This window comes from Pan troglodytes, chromosome 6, assembly GCF_028858775.2.
Source record: "Pan troglodytes isolate AG18354 chromosome 6, NHGRI_mPanTro3-v2.0_pri, whole genome shotgun sequence".
In the NCBI taxonomy this organism is placed as follows: domain Eukaryota; kingdom Metazoa; phylum Chordata; class Mammalia; order Primates; family Hominidae; genus Pan; species Pan troglodytes.
The window spans coordinates 89630597-89649110 of record NC_072404.2 but is presented as its reverse complement, the minus strand read 5'-3'; positions in this window follow the sequence as shown (position 1 = coordinate 89649110).

Below are 18514 nucleotides of genomic sequence, written 5' to 3'. Positions count from 1 at the left end.
CATCTGATATTCAAATTTCTTGAACTTTAAATAGTCTTATCTAATGCTGTTGCCTGGACTCCATTCTTCACGCTATCAAACTACATTCTTCAGACAATAACATATCCAAGGGTGAAATAGATGCTTGTCAGTCTCTGAACCTCATAAGTGTTCATTAAATGTTGATAATTGACTAAACCATTAAACAGGAAGAGTAGTGGTAAAGGGGTATGAGCCCTGGAATTGACCTGAATCCTGTCTCCCTTTTACTAGCTTTATAAATTGGACAAGTAATTTTTTGATCCTTAGTTTCTTTATCTTTAAAACAGAGCTAATTATACCACAGAGGACTGTTGCAAGGATTAAATGAGATACTGCAGGCAAAGTGCTTCGCTAACACCTGGCACAGAGGGAGCGCTCAATAGATGTTAGCTATTGTACTTAATTTATTTATTCTTTTCATAGATGTGAAATGAACTGCAGATTCTGAGCGCAGTTTTACAAGCACAACTTGAGTCTGAGTTCTAGCTACTGCCCAGTTGTGTGACCTTGGCCAAGTAAGTTAACATTCCTGTTTCTGTTTCCCCATATTGAAAATAATCTTGTATACCTTATGGTGTGTTGTGAGGTTTAGATGAGTCAGTATGTATAAAGCACTAAGAACAGTAATTGACCTAAACATAGCATATTGTAAACATTTGTTATTATTCTGGATCCTATGTATAAAAGAAGTAGTCAGAAATATTCCATTCCACAGACTTACTTGAATGAGAAATAAGAAGTTTTGACAGCCATTTGTAGTATTCTTTGAATCAAAATATTTTATAATCTTCCTGTACCCATTAGCTATGATTCTCTTTGACAGGAAATGTTATGATATGAGAATATCTATAAATCACACATTTTTTTCAAAGTGGACAGTTGAATTACTGTTTTGGCTTTTCCAGCACTGTGTTAGATTAATGGAATCCTCACCCAAGTCCTCCGTCGATTTGTGAGTTTGTAAGTAGAAGAGAATTAACTAAATAACGAAAGAGTACAGATGTCAAAATTTGTATTGTATAAGCAACAGTTCTGCTAGGTAGAATGTATCAGGCATCTTGCTTAACAAATCCTTACAACAAAGGTTAAGATACTCTGGGCCACTAAAAGCAACAGGGAGCTGTTGATGCAATGCAGATTGGAATAAGAATGAGAAAAGAAAACAACATCCCTCAGAAGTCTAGTTTTCACCTTTCCCTTAACCTTCTCTGCCAGGATACCTTGATTTTTTTTTGTTTTTTAGGCTGTATCAGATAAAATGTACACGTGTGTATAGGTGTGTGTACAAGGAACAAATTATTTTAAAAATATCTAAAAGGAAAGTTTAAAAGGAAAAGATATAGCCCTGCTCTTTTTGTTGACAAAAAGATTTTTTTTCTTCTCTTTGTTTTCCCATTTGCCTACGTGCAGTTTGTTATAATATTAAAATTAAAGTGTATATACAACGATGTATCACGGTTTTTATTCTTAAAATATCAAATTTTTATATAATGTAATTTGACAAATACCAATAATGCCATCCCTTGCCTTTGTGTAAAGCATGGCTCTTTTCAGTTATTTTATGAATTTTCTGATGTAACTATTTCTGAAAGGGAGGGGAGGTACTTATTTAAATATATTGAGTCCCTAACACCTTGGAGATTATTCAAACTTTTTCTTTAGGAGTGACAGGGAAGCTGAGACCTTATGTTCACACTGTATTACAGGCAGGCAAGAGAGAAAAAAATTGAAAGAAAGAAAACAAGACCAGTAATAAGGGAATAGGAATTATAAATATTTTCTACTGTCATTGCTGCCCAGTCTGTCTTACCCAAAATATTTCCCTCCTAGTCCAAAGTAATAGGAACTTTACTTTGTCTTTCAAAGTAGAGGTAAAACATGCTCATTGTTTAGAGTAACTAGTAATTAGTTACACAGTCTATACCCATCCTGCTCCACTGCCTGTGTGTTTCTCTGCCACATAGTGACTTAACATTAGGGTTGCCTCTATTCATAACATTTTTTTTTCTAGAGCAGTGTAGTAAAAGAATCATTACATCTATGGTGAATCAAGAAACTATAACTATCTATATCTCTCTCTCTCTATCTGTCTGTCTATCTATCTATCTATCTATATTATTTCTACAAGCTACTATTCTAAGAAAAGAGAATCTGTCTTGAAATACTAAGCCCCATTTGGCGACACAGTGTTACCTGTGGACAATGATGAATTAGTGCTAATGGGAATGTGGGCATGAGTTTAATTCTCTTGAGGATTCCTTTTATTCCGTAGTTGTTCTAACCTTGCCTGGGTGGTCAGCTTTCTAAAAGAAAATAAGCATGACAGGTTCTTTCATACTTCCATAATAAGTGGATAGTTACTAGACCTAGGCTCTCAAAGATCTCAGGATGAATGGGACTCAAGGCATCCTTTTGGGATATCCAGAGCTGCCCAGCCCAGAAACAGGGAAAGCTTCCCAAAAGTAAGAGCATCTCAGCCGCCATCTGAAAGACACCATCCAGGTCAGCTTATCATTGGATCTGGAGTGTGACTACCTTCGGGAACACACAGGTCTGTTGCTTCTTCTCAACAGGGAAGTCATAGTAGAATTTGTGCAGGCTCTGTGGAAACAGCAACTTCTGCTACTTTCTTTGAGTCAAAGGGTCCACAGCACTTTGATCTTCTCCAAGGACTTTTCAAGGCATCTTTTCCCTTTCTCTTTCTTGACATAAGTTTTAGAAGTTTTTGTAGTATACAGATAGTTCTTCTTCTCCTTGCAAGGTAAGACCCATGGGCTCTTTCCAGCAGGAAGAAGAGATCAGAGGCTCTACTGGAGGGAGATCATCAAATATCAAGATATTCTGAGAATGACCAGGTAGTGACTTTCTCCTGCAGATAGCATTTACTCTCCAACAGCTTGGAATATTGACGTACCTTCTGGGAGTCAGTGTAGTGCAGGAAGCACAAAAGCCCTCTTTCTTCATCACTGTATAGAGCTCTACATCTTTAACGCCCAATTTTCCTACATCATGGTATAATAATCTCCCCTGTTCTTTATTGGGAGATGTGAGGAATCTTACATTTTGCTGGATGGAGAATTTAAAATTGATAATGAAAGTAAAAGTACACATGAGGTCAAATACTAACAGTAATAAATTATATCAAAGGAAATAGTTATTATTTACAGACGGGCATATTCTGTAAGGAGTTTTCTCTATGGAGAAATAATTTTACCAAACTTGTATATCCATTCTTTTATGAGTAAAGGGAGTAGCGATTAAAATTGAGAGAAGCCTCAAAGAATGCAAAACTATAGCAACAGGTTGTCAAGTAATTATCATTGAATATTTTATGCTGTGTGATCCAGATGCGGCCAAATATTCCAGTATAGGTATGTGTGCGTGCACACATGCTCATGAATAGAACGAGACATGCACACACTCTGATCAGCTCCTTGAGACAACCTGTGACAGAGCCTGACCCAAGATAAACTGAGTGAAGTCAGTAATTATCTCCTACTACATATGTTTCCAGGGCAGTCTTTAAACCATTTGTAGATTAGGTACTATTTACTGTGGCTATCCCACTCTTAAAGACATAGAACAAGTGATATGCTAACCTGGAATATGTGCCCATAGACTCCAAATTGTCTATCATTTAACTCTGTTTATTATAGCTAAAATGATTTGGAGAAATAACTGAGATCTCTAAACTTTCACTCCCCAAGTTTGCCGTGGCCTTAGATGAAAAGGAAAATGGCTATGTATTGAAAGATAAGACCGTGACACGAAAGGTTTAAAATGTCCATCTGACCTATTTATACTATTCTGTATTAGTTAGAGTTCTTCAGAGAAACTGAACATAATATGTATATACAAAGGGAGAGAGAGAGAGGTTTATATAGAGACTTATTAGAAGGATTGTCTTATGCAATTATGGAGGCTGAGAAGTCCCATGGTCTACTCCCTACAAGCTGAAAAACTAGGGAAACTGGTGGCATAATTCAGTCCTAGTCAAAAGACTAGGACTACCCTACCTGAGAACTAGGGTAGCTAATGCTAATGGTGTAAGTCCTGGTTGAGTCCTAAAGCCCTAAAACCAGGAGCACCAATGCCCAAGGGCAGGAGAACATGAATGTCCTAGCTCAAATAGAGAAAATGAATTAACCTATCCTATACCATTTTGTTCTATTTTAGTTCTCAATAGATTGGATGATGCCCACCCACGTTGGTAGGGACAATCTTCCATATTCAGTCTACTGATATAAATGCTAATCTCTTTTGGAAGCATCCTCACAGATATATCCCAAAATGATATTTTATCAGCTATCTAGGAATCCCTTAGCCCAATCAAGTTGAGACATTATCACCGCACTTTGCAAATCATACAAAGTAGGTACAGCAGAAGATCCCAGCCCCAGGATATATTCAAACAAAATCGACAAGAAATAAATAAACAGTTTAATTAAGTGGTTTAAAAAAAGTAATCTTGAACACAGGGTGTGGTGGGTAGACACATAACGGAAACTTGTCAAAAATTTTATTTCTGCAAGAAAAAAGTTAAATTAATAATTTAGAGTTAAAAAATTTAAAAGACAAATTGATAAATAGACTTTTAAATTAAATGTATTTTAATTTCAGAACTGAATATGACAGTTCCAATCTCTTCAGATAATTTACATCAGCCAATGTCCAAAGAAGTGAAATAACTTATTTAAGATAACACTGCAGGTATAGCTAAATCTTAAAGTCATCCTTTTGGACTTCTTGTCAGTGTCCTTTCCATTACCTTCTAGTAACAATAAAAAAACAGCAGTGTATTATGACTTGTGGAAAGTATCTTATGAAGTCGTGGGTGCAGTAAACCTGTAATACATTTTCATATTTGTCTATCTTGGGGACTGGATCCAATTACTAACCAGTATGTGCTTTCCTATGCCTCCAAAACGTCTTGTTAGAAGACAATACACTTTCGAACATGATATTATCACCAGACAATAACAAAGGCCTAAGTAGCTTTTTCTCACCAAGATTTTGCAACAGATGTGACTAAGTGACTAATGTAAACATGCATAAAACTCTCCAGCAGAAAATGGTAATATGTAATTTTCTAGTGAATGTTTCATGAAGAGGGAATATGAAAAATTAAAAAGATAATTAGGATAGACATTGAAGAAAGATGGTTTGATATAAACATTGTATTTATATCTTTGTGATGTACTGTTTTCATATTTCTGTATAATATGATTGATAATAGTAAAGTAACATCGCAGTCCATAGTGAATACAGAATACCCCCTAATGAAAATTTGTTCTGTTTAAACTAGATTGGTTTTAGTCATATATCTAATTTATTCTGTTTTATGGCATGGGGAAAGGGCTAGAGCTGTGCTACTAGTGTTTGGTTCTATAACTGGGCAGCAATTTTTTCAAATAACTAAAGATTTTTATTTCTTATTAAAGAATTAAATGAGAGCTATATTTAAAACATGTAGTTTTATGTTTTATTTTTTATAATAGGTTTATGTTACATTTATTCTACATATTTCCCATATTTTTTTTTCCTGAATGTTCTTCCCTAAACAAAGAAACTATTCATTTTACTTCTATAGGGAGTCATTCTGCAGACGAGGAGATGTGAAAATCCAAGGACCTTGGGGTCAATTTCACTCAGGCAACAGCCTGGAGAATATGAGCCATGATTTATGGAGATTTAAGAATTAATAACAAAAACATATCAAATGCTAATGACAAATTCAGAGCTGGAAATGAAACACAAAACCAAGAATCGGTGCTTAGCAGAATTTGGTATGAAGCAGAAAGAGAAAAGTAAAATTAGCAGATCAAGGCTTCCAGAAAGGTGGATGCGTATGAGGTCCCTAGCCCCAGTACCCTCACAGAAACACAGTTTAGCAACTATTCATAGAAAAGAATGCCTTTGTGAGAATTCCAAAAGTTGAGCACCCTGGTAGAGTGAAAAAAATTGCATTAAAAAAGATAAAAATAACCCTTCTTTGTCAGAAGCAATCCTGCCCAATCCAGCACAACACAGAGCCAAGAAAGATCCTGTTGACCCGTGATTTCTTCAGTGGAGTAAAGAGAGATCATGGTGGATGTTGAACTTCCCCAGCATTTCAGGGCATTGCTCTAGAGACCCACTTATGCCTCACCTCATATCACACACTGGGGAAATTGGCATGGCTAGACCACCTGGGAACAATCAGGAAAAACAGAAAGAGGCAGGGGCTCTCAGCAGCCAGTGCATACAGATCTCAGAGGCAGTCCCACAGCCCCTGTGAGCAGCCTTGCCTGACTGTGGCCCTAACCAACAACTCCATCAAACCAAAGAGCCAAGTCGGCTGGCTCCACCCAACTATAGAGCTCAGACAGCAGGCTCACATAACCTTAGAGCCCAGGCAACCAGCCCCACCCACCTGTGAAGCCCTGCCAGACAACCATGCTCAAAAGTAAAACTTTGGTAACAGGCTCCGTTTAACCAAGAATTCAACAGGCCCTGTTTCAACTTTGAACCCAATGGACCTCACTCACAGGCCTCACTTGCCCACAGATAACTGCCATCTGGCCCACCCAGAATCCTAAGCTAGGCTGACTAGTGAAAGTCTTTCCCTGCTAAGAACAGACTATAAAGACTGGAAGAGAGAACCACTTCTTCAAATGTGCAGACATAAATGTAAGAATATAAGGATCATGAGAAATTAAGGAAACTTGATAACACCATAGGAAACTAAAAAAGTTTCAATAATTGACCCCAAATAAATGATGATCTACGAAGTGCCTTACAAAGAAAAATAATAATCGTCTTAAAGAAGCTTAGTGAACTATTAGGCAGACAACTAAACAAAATTAGAAAGGCAATACATAAACAAAATGAGAAGTTCAAAAAGAAATGAAAACCATAAAACCAAAGAAACAGAAATCCTGGATTTGAAGAATACAATAACTAAACTGAAAAAAAATTAATAGAGGGCTTCAACAAATGACCCAATTAAGCAGAAGAAAGAAGTAGTTACCTTGAAGACAGGTCATTTAAATTATGTAGTCAGAGAAGCTAAAAGGATAAAGAATGAAAAACACTGAAGAACCCCTACAGGGCATATGAGACACCATCAAGTAGTTCAATATACACATTATGAGAGTCTCTGAAGGAGAAAAGAAAGAGAAGGGGAGAAAAAAGTGTTTTCAAGGTTATGAAGAAATTGGAATTCTTGTACACTGTTGGCGAGAATGTGAAATGGTATAGCCACTAAGAAAAACCAGTATGTAGGTCCCTCAAAGAAATAAAAATAAAACTTCCATATGATCCAGTAATCCCACTTCTAGGTGTATATCTGAAAGAATTGAAATCAGGAACTTGAAATGATATCTGTACTCCCATGTTCCTTCCAGCATTATTCACAATAGTTAAGGTATGGAGTTGTTACTATTATAAATGGATATAAAGTTACAGTTATACAGTATGAGTAAGTTCCAGAATTCTGCTGTACAACATAATGCCTGTAGTTAACAATAAGGTATTGTGCACTTTAAAAGGTAGTACAAGGATAGAGCTCATGTTAAGTGTTCTCATCACAAATTTTAAAAAAAGAAACAAAAAATAAAGTGGCACATGGAAACTTTTGGATGTGATGAATATATTGATTACCTTGATTGTGGCAAGGTAACACTGGTATATGCATATGTTTGAACTCACCAAATTGTACACACTATGTGCAGTTTTGTGCACCAAATATACCTCAATAACTTTGGGGAAAATTAAATTTATTTTTTAAAAAGATTAGATCAGGTCATGTACAATTGCCCTAATTGGGAGATGATTTGTCCATAAGCCATTTTTAATATCTCATGACTCAACATACAGCAACAGCTAAGATTGGCTTAATGGTGCACTGCACACTCCTTTAGATGGTCACAGAATTGGAAGGAACCAGAATGAACTATGAATATGAAAATCCATCAATAATTTACAAAATATCCTTTAAATTCTTTATTGCTGATTTTATAACTATTTTACTTTTTATTTTATTTATAAGAGAAAATTGTGTTGATACATGAGGAACGTTCCTCAGTATTTGACTATGGCTTCATCATAGCGTATGTTAGTCTGCTAGTATCAGAAAATTTGTGTGACACCTGCAAACTAATCAGAGTTTCTAGGTTAAAGGGTGTGTCAGACACTCTGGATAAAGTTCTTTCTCTGGATTAAACTAGAAATCTCAGGACCTGTATATTCTAACATCTTGTTCAGTAGGGAAAAATGGTATGGGTGGTGGGAAGAGGCCATTGAGTACAACTAGTCTCATACAACTAGAGCCAGGTTTCCTAATGAAAATTGCAATGTTAGGATGTTCTCCACTTTACTAAAAGTCATAAGTTTCAGAAAATTATTTCTTTTTCAGAGTCAAATCTTCCTCCCTGAGAGTTCCATTCCATTATCCTAAAGTTTCTCTGGAACCACTCAAAGTAGCTTCACTCTCTCTGAGAGAAAACTCTTTAATATTTGACAGTTTTTATCATTGCCTTCAGTGTCTTCTGTTCTCCAAAGAAGACACATATAACAATGAGGCTAAACTAACCAGCTTCAACAGAAAGGTCTTAGAAATGATGCCAGTATATTTATTGGCTTAATATAGACACAATTATCCATTCTGAGCAGAGATGACAAAATTACATCTTTGACAGAGCAAAGTTCTTCATAAGGGGACCACTTGTGGGCAAATTTTGGGATGTACGTACCCTTGTATATTTTTACTTCACTGGGTACTGCTGCTGATTATTCAGGGCCCAAGGGCTCTTAATCAGCAGGTGATGAATCCTGCCAGAACTGGGTCCTTCACTTCAAGGCAGTGGGTTCCATTCTGGCTCAGGGTGTGTATAGAAAGGTCACCTGGGATCTAGGGCCTGGAACGGGAGCTTCAGGACTCTGCCTGGTGCCCTATCCTATGTGGCTGAGCTGATATCCAAGTTGATATATAAAGTCCTCTTTATTCTTTCTTCTCCTCCCTTTAAGTGGAAGGAAGGCGTCTCTGCTGGAGCTGCAAGCTGGGCTGCCTGGGGTTGGCAGAAGGGTGGCCCAACCACTTCCTTGGCTGCCCTAGCTGGTGTCTCTCCAGGTCATGTGCCCCCCTGCCCCAAGTCCACTGGCCCCAAGCCCAGCACAATGCTAGGACTTGCCCAGGAATTGCAGTCCTTGTGGCTTATTCTGCCTTTCAAGTTTATTTAGGATGTAAGAGCACTTTAGCCCACAGTGGCAAGGCTTGCTGGAACTCAATTTCTGTCTGCTGGCATGGATGATTTCCCTCTGGCTAGAGTTGGTCTAAATGCTCCCTCTGTGGCACCAGCTGAATTCTTACCCTGTTGCTTTCCACTGTGACAGGACAGCACTAAGTTCCAATGCAAAGTCCTACAATCACTGTTCTCTCCACCCGTGAAATGCACAGATTCTCCCTCCATGCCATGCAGCCACTGCCAGGGGAAGGCATTATCAATTCAAGGCTGTCATTCCTACCCTCTTCTGTGCCTCTTTCAGTGATATGAAGTTAAAACCAGGTACTGTGATTAGTGTCATGACTTTTGGTCCTTTTGAGGGTGATTTTTGTGTAGAGATCAGTGGAGGCTTCTATTCAGCCATCTTGCTCCATCTCCTCTCTCCCCTAACTTTTACTAGTATAAAATCATAGGTCAGATATTACAGTTTGATTTAATGATTGAATGTCTTTATATAGGCTTATTAAATTGTTAACAAATATTTAATGAACATTTGTTACATGCAAGAAACATGGCTGCAATTTATGTTTTCTCACTACCAATAAGAAAAGAGAAAGTTCATATAATTCTAATATTAATCCTAAGTATCATAGTTAATAAGATAAATATAATTGAAAATAATCCTCGAATCAATTTTTATTGCTGACTGGTCAAGTTCCTACTACCATTCCTCTTGATTTTTCCCAATGATCAAGTTGCTAGTATTAGAGCCCTTTTTCTATTCTTTTATCTTGCTTCAAAATATATTCCATGATATTTATTGTAATTATAAAATTTTAAGCTGGGAAAGTCTAGAATCTTGATATCTGAAGGACTTTTGCTTTTGAGCATGTATTAGCTCATTCTTGCACTGTTATAAATAAATACCTAAAACTGGGTAATTTATAAAGAAAAGAGGTTTAATTGGCTCATAGTTCTACAGGCTGCATAGAAAGCATGATGCTGGCACCTGCTTGGGGATGCCTCAAGAAACTTACCATAATGGCAGAAAGTGAAGGAAAAGAAGGTGCATCTTACACAACTGAAGCAGGAGGAATAGAGAAAGGGGGGAGTACCAAACACTTTTAAACAACCAGATCTCATGAGAACTCTATCATGAGAACAGCACCAAAAGAGGAAATCCACCCCCATGATTCAATGACCTCCCACAAGGCCCCACCTCCAACACTGGGGACTACAACTGAACATAAAATTTGGGTGGGGACACAGATCCAAACCATATTAAGCATTTCAAAAAAGTATCAATCTTATGTTTTAAAACAATTTTAATAAATATTGTATTACGATTCTTCAAATAGTATATGCTTATGGAAAAACAAAATGAAAAGAATTAATACAGAGAAAACTAAAAGGCTTCACCTAACCAATTCCTTTCTCTCCAATTGTATTTACTGCTAAATCTTCCATATGTACCTTCAAGAAAAATTCAATTCCTTTCTCTCCAATTATATCTACTGCTAACTCTTCCATATGTACCCTTCAAGAAAATTTCAATTCTTTTCTTTCCCATTATATCTACTGCTAACTCTTCCATATGCACCCTTCAAGAAAGTTTCTGTGAACATACAAGCACATACATATGAGTACATATGCATACTTTATTTTCATCATGGTCACCACATAGATATCTATTTCATTAGCTGGCTTTTACAAAAAGTAGTTTACTTAACCATTCTCCTACAAATGAACATTTCTTTTCATTGTTTTGTTAAAACCAACAATACTGCAGTAAATATCCTTGTATCTTTTAATACTTGTGTAAATTCATCCATGAGATAAATTCCTAGTGGTGGATTTTCTGGGCCAAATTTTATGTGCATGTTGAAATTTGGTAGATATTGCTAAATTAGTATCTAAAAAGGTTGAAAAATTTACATTTCTGCCATGACTGTATTAAAATGTCAGTTTATCCACACTCTCATCAGTATTGTATAAAAAAGGATTCTGCACTGGCTTGACATTCTTTTTCCCCCATATATGCCTCTACATTTCTTCAGCAAAGGTTAAATAACTAAAATCAATGTTCACATGTTTGATAAGTAAATGAAAGTAACCCCGATGCTTTCCTTTAATGTTAATCTTTTAGAGAGAAAAAGTAAGGGGAGGCAGGAAAAACACCCTATTGCATTTACTATGCATAGGTCAGAAAATATTCATGGCATATAGAATGTGAAAACAAAATCTAAAAACATAAGCTTGTCTTTTGTTCCATAAATGTACTGTAATATGCACTAGTTAAAATAAAATCTGTCTTGCAGAGCACTGAATTTTTCAGCAGCAATAATTATATCTGTTTATTTCATTTTCTACTTTGGGAAAAGCTTATGATGCATGCAGAGTATACATATGAGTTTCACAGATGTGGTCTAAATTACTCATATGCTAAGCCCTTTTATCTGGCTACTGCTGGGTCAATTGCCTAACATAGAACAGAACAGGGTGACATGAGTTTGCAAAGAATTTGAAGTTGAATTTCAGCTTACAGCCTGGTTTTGCCATCAAATACACTATTTAATGTAGTGAAGCTCTACTTAAAGTACAAGGGTTATTGTTTTCTACTTTTTATTCTGTGTTCTAGCCAAAGAAAATAAACTGAAAAAATGTTCTAGTAGACATTAAGTCCAATTAATCAAGGTAATTTACTCAACCTCACTATCTAAATAATGAAAGAATGCACACACGCACACACACACACACACACACACACACACACACAGTTGTTCCTACATAAAAAGAGAGGAGCAACAATAAAAGAAGCTTTAAAGTTCTTTATAAAAATGCAGTTATTGGTGTGTGGGTATTCTACACAAGAATGTTTAAGATACAAGGAAGCTTCAGAATTCAAGTAATAATTTTGTTCAAAAATTTTTCAGTGTAGTTGACATATAAATAACTAATTCTATTATTTTGGTTCTATAACTATCACATTAACTTAACTACTAAATAGCTGTACATTTCCTTATTTTATATGTATGTATATATATATATATATATATATATATATATATATATATATATATATGTATATTACTCTGCCCCCGTGGATCTGCATGGTACAGTCCCCTAGCTGCTTTCACAGGCTGATGTTAAGTGTCTGCAGTTTTTCCAGGCCCACGGTGTAAGCTGTTGGTGGATCTACCACTCTGGGGCCTGTAGGACAGTGGCCCTCTTCTCTTAGGTCCACTAGGCAGTGCTCCAGTGGGGACTCTGTGTGGGGGCTCCAACCCCACATTTACCTTCCATGTTGTCCTAGCAGAGGTTCTCTACAAGGGCTCTGCCCCTGCAGCAGACATCTGCCTGGACATACAGATGTTTCCATACATCCTCTGAAATCTAGGCAGAGTTTCCCAAACCTCCATTATTGCCTTCTGCATAGCTGCAGGCCAAATACCACATGGAAGTTGCCAAGGCTTGGCGCTTGCACCCGCTAAAGCAATGGCCATGGCTGGAGCTGGAGCTGCTGGGACTCAGGGTGCCATGTCCCCAGGCAGCACAGAGCAGTAGGGCCCTGGGCCTCGCCCATGAAACCATTTTTCCATCCTAGGCCTCCATGTCTGTAATGGGAGGGGCTGCTATAAAGATCTCTGACATGCCCTGGAGACATTTTCCCCATTGTCTTGGCTATTAACATTTGGCTCCTCATTACTTATGCAAATTTCTGTAGCCAGCTTGAATTTCTCCATAGAAAATTGATTTTTCTTTTCTACTGCATGGTCAGGCTACAAATTTTCCAAATTTTTATGCTCTGCTTCCCTTTTAAACGAAAGGTCCAATCCCGAATCATCTCTTTGTGAACACAAATGGCTGTACACTTTCATAAAAATCCAGGTCACATTTTGAATGCTTTGCTGCTTAGCGCTTTATTCTGCCAGATACCCTAAATCATCTGCCAGTCTCTTTGCCAAAGCATAGCAAGCGTGACCTTTGTTCCAGTTGCCAATATGTTCCTCATCTCAGCCTCAGACCACCTCACCCTGGGCTTCATTGTCCATATCAATATCAGCATTTTGATCAAACCATTCAATATATCTCTAGGAAGTTCCAAACTTTTCCACAACTTCCTGTCTTCTTCCAATGCCTCCAAACTGTTCTGACCTCTGCCTGTTAGCCAGTTCCAAAGTGGCTTCCAAATTTTCAGGTTATCTTTATAGCAGTGCCCCACTCTTGCTACCAGTCTTCTGTATTAGCTAGTTTTCATGCTGCTATTAAGATATTACCTGAAACTGGGTAATATATAAACAAGAGGTTTGATTGACTCACAGCTCCATATGGCTGGAGAGACCTCAGGAAACTTACAATCATGGCAGAAGGTGAAGGGGATGCAAGGCATGTCGTACATGGTGATGGGAGAGAGAGAGAGACAGAGAGAGACGGGAAGCGTCACACGTTAAAACCATCAGCCCTCATGAGAAGTCACTCACTATAAGGAGAACAGCAGGGGGAAACCGCCCCCAAGATCCAATCATTTCCCACTAGATCCCTCCCTCAACACGTGGGGATTACAATTCAAGATGAGATTTGGGTGGGGACACAGAGCCAAGCCATATCATCATGGTTATACATGCTATATATAGAACAGGAAGAAAAATAGCAAAAAACATAGTGCTCCTACTCTTTATATCCTAGTGCCTTTAAGAATGTAATGCAATGAATGGCTAGATGCATATTACACCATGAGATATGTTTGAGGATAGAAATCATGTGTGCAGAACAGAAAAAGAAAAGAAATCATGATCTCTGATGATTTCATGGAACGTTAATTTAAGCCATAATTCCAACCAGATTCTATCACAGCTTCTAAACTTTTTTCACTTGAGAACATAAACTCTTTTTGTGTTTAAGCTTGTGTATTTGAGTCTCCAAAAGTAGTAAACAAACTTCAAAGTTCCTGATACCTATTTTTCAAAGTGCGTCTCACATTTAATTTCGTCCAGATGATACTCCTGTGGTCTCCCGGTGATCCCTGACTACTTTGTTCTTATGTGATCTCTAGGTGCTCTGAACAACTAATGGATCTATCCATTACATTCATTAGCAGTTTTCACATGCTCTCTTGCATTGTTAGTTATCTTTTAATGTGTAGGTTTTAGCTATACTATATATAGCTTTAACTATACTATAAATAAGGACAGGTGAAATGTCTATTTATTCTTGGTATTCCTTAGGGAAAAATTCAGTACCCTATGGTAAATATTTGATAAACAAGTAAATGAATAACTGTTTCTTTATTACTTGATTTAGTACCATATAGTAGGTGGATATTGATCTAAGAAGAATTCTCTCTGGGGTTTCTGGTCATAATTTATCCAAGATAGTCTGGGTAAGATTGGTCTAATCTAATCAGTATCCTTTCAATTCATTCAAATAAAGTATTAGCATTTACTTCACAGTAAGCAGAGAATACAGTACTAGCATGTATTTCACAGCAAACAAGGATCCCCCTCAGAGATCTTGCAAATCAAAAGGGGAGGCTCATATGTAATGAATATTCACAATAAAGGATAAAAATATTATGTTAGATGGAGTCAGAAAGCAGTGGGAAAGGAGAGCTGGGAACCACATTGAGTGTAAGGTGAGAAAAGACCTCCTTGAAGATGTGACATTTAAGCTGAAATTCAATAGTGCGTGTTTTTATTATTTTGATTCTGATCTGATGTCGCACAACACAAGATGCAACACAGTTCACATGGCTGCAGAAATCCAAGAACCACAGGCATGTCCATAGGCAATGCTTATTATGCTGAGCATAAATGCAGAAAAGAATGGAAAAGAAAAAGACACTAATGGGATGTAAGAGAAACTAAGTTGGACGTTTTTTAGATTAAGAAGGAAAAGAGCAGGAACAGGAGATAAAGGAGGCAAGGGAGGAGAAAAGACGAGTCAGAGAAAGAGAAGAACAGGAGAAGATAAAAAAGAAAGAAAAGAAAGAGGAGGAGTTTAGGAAGATACCTCTAAAATAGTCTTGATACAAATTGAACTGAGGATAAAGTTCAAACATGGCAGCCTCTGATCTCTTACAGATTCTTTATTGTCTAGATGTGTTTATTAATAAATTACTAAACAAAGAAGGTCACATAAAAGCTTCATTGAGATATAATTGACATACAATAACTTGGGCACATGTAAATATACAATTTGATTAGTTTTGACACACTACATATCTATATGTATGTACCCATGAAAATATCATAACAATGAAGTTAATGAGCATGTATATTATTCTCAAAAGTTTCTTAGTATTCCTTTGAAGTCGCTCATCCATGTCACCAGGCAATTAATAATCTTTCTGTAGATACGTTTGTATTTTCTAGAATTTTATGTAAACAGAATCATACTGTAACATTATTGTCTCTGGGAAAACACTGTCATATTTTTCACTTGGAATAATTATTCTGAAATTAATCCAAGTTGTTGCAGTATCAGTAGTTCTTTTTTTATTGCTGAGTAATATTCAATTCTATAGATATCGTATAATTTGTTTATCCATTCACTTATTGATGGACCTTTGGGTTGTTTCCAATTTCAGACAATTACAAATCAAGCTGCTTTGAACATTCATATACAAGTATTTGTATAGACATAAGCTTTCACTTCTCTTGGACTGAATACCGAAGAGTGGAATTATTAAATCTTACAGTAGGTGTAAGTATAATATTTTGAAGAAACCGACAAACTGTTTTGCAAAGTGGTTGTACTATTTTACATTCCCTCCCAGCAATATACATGTGTTCCACTTCCTTCACACTCTCTCCAATACTTGGTTGGTCAAACTTTTCAATTGTAAACATTCTAATAAATACCTAGTGTATCTCATTGTGGTTTTAACCTACACTTCCCTAATGGCTAATGAAATTGGGCATATTTTCATGTGTATATTTACCTTCTTTGGTGAAGTGTCCTTTCAAATCTTTTGACTGTTTTTACGGAGTTGTTTTTCTTACTATTGAGTTTTGAGAGCTCTCTATATATTCTGAATACAAGATGTTTATCAGATTCGTGATTCTTAACAGAGTACATTTCAACAAATATTTGCTTCAAATGTAAAAAGGAATATGTAAGCTGTTTTATGTTTATTTAAAGTAATATGAAACACAAGGAAACAACACAATAAATTTAGAAGTATTTATTAGAAATAAACATTTCTATTTAATATATAAGCACATATATATATATATAAATAAATAAATAAAAAGAAAAGTAAATGAGCCAGTGAATTATCTTTATCATTGGAATAACAAATATATTAGGCAGGAAGTGAGAAGTTGCTGCAGTAAAAGCTGCCACCCTCCCTTTCCTTGATCTGGCCTTTGTCTCCTCTTCCTCCTATGACTGATGGTGGATAGTTGCCTACAGTTCACATCATTAGCTATTAATGACTTGGTTAAAATTTCCTGTTGTTCAATCCACAGGGCCTTCTACAAATCCATTTTAAGCTCCTATTAAAGACTACACAGGAAAAAGATTTACTATTTATGGAGCAACCTTGAACATAGTTTCTGGCAGGCATCTTCACAGGCAAGCGCTGCGTCAGCTGTGGTTCCACAATTTCAGTCCTTAAGCTCACTAGCTAGTCTAGACGATAACTCCTCAACAAGCATTTGATAAACACACATAGGTCAAGGCTATTCGAATCATTTTAATAGAAAAACAAAGAAAAAAATGACTGGAGAGGAGTTTGTTTCCTCACTAAAGGACAAAACAATTATTTAAGAGGCATCAATAATATGGTTCCAAAGGGCAATGTATTAATTTAGATAGTTTTACAATCATTTCCTTCCTAAGATAAAAATTCAAAGGGCAAGGAAAGCTTTTATTAGAAAACAAAGTCAACTTGGCACTGTGATGTACATCACAATAATAAGGTCTATAAAATTACATATCTGTGTAAGGGAATTGAAAATTCCATAAAGTTATATGTGAAAAATGTGGATAAAGAGACCTAACATTGACTAATTAGTCCGAGGTTCTCATTATTAAAATTAAGAGATTCCAGATCTGAATTTTATGGTTTTATGACTCTAGTTTACATTCCACTTTGCATGTTTATGCAAAATAATGGGCACATATCAAAGAAACAAATGAAAGGCACATAAGACAATTTTACAGTGCCATTCACTCCTTCAGTGTAACAGTTATCACTAGTGCTCGGCATGTTCAGTTCTGTCTGGCATTTCTCTAGCCAAGATTCTGCTTTGCAGTCCTCTCTTTTTAGTTTTGACCATGTAAATCAATCAATCAATAAATAAAATTTTCTAACTCCTGAATTATCTGTATTTCGTTTTTATTAAAATCCTGATAACAAAAAAATTTGCAGTGTCATTCTGATATTATCATCTGGCCAAGCAGACGAGTAAATAAACTGAATGCACATTTCTAAAAAATAATATTCATTTTTTAGAATACCCTGAGATCGCATTCTTAGAGCAGTCTCAACAACAGCAATAAATCATGACTAAAAGAGCACATTCTGTCACGCAATCCAAATACAGTTCACTCTTCAGAAAAGGGTGACAGTTAATTTCAGAGAAATACATTTAACGTGCTTTGTGGTTTGTTGTTGTTGTTGTTGTTGTTTGAACTACGAAAATGTGCTTTCATTTTTGACATCAGAATTTTCAAACATAAAACCTGGAACCAAAGTTGGAGTTGTTTAATCTAACAATTGAATCATAAAAGCCAGAATACGGAGTTTAAGTAAGAAATGAAGACACATAGAAACTAAAGAGTATTGTTCAATATTATGAAATCATATTTCTTTAGTTGGAGAAACTGAAGTGAATATAAATCAATTTTGGAAGATACTGTATCAGATTTTGGGCCCAAGCTCTGACCCCCATCTTTATAAATGAGAGCTCTATGTAATACGTATCTTTGTTTACTCTAATAATTAAGCTCTTTTGTAATATGGTCCAAGAACAGCCAATCTCATACTGCAAGTTATTTCACAGGAATCAGTGTGTTCTAGAAAAAGAGAGTGTGCTGCTCCTTTTCAATAAAACCACCTTTTTATCTAGCAATAATTTCTATGAAGTTAAAAACTGTTACACATACCAATCTGTGGTATGTACATACACACACCAATCTGTGGTATGTATATACACACATTTATAGTCTTACCCGAAGATAAAAGTTTTATAAGTGTGTTTTGTTAAGGGAAGAGCAAGTTTGCTGTTTATAGTAACACCCCGTACACAGTTCATAAATATTAGTTGAAAGGATGACTCATTAAG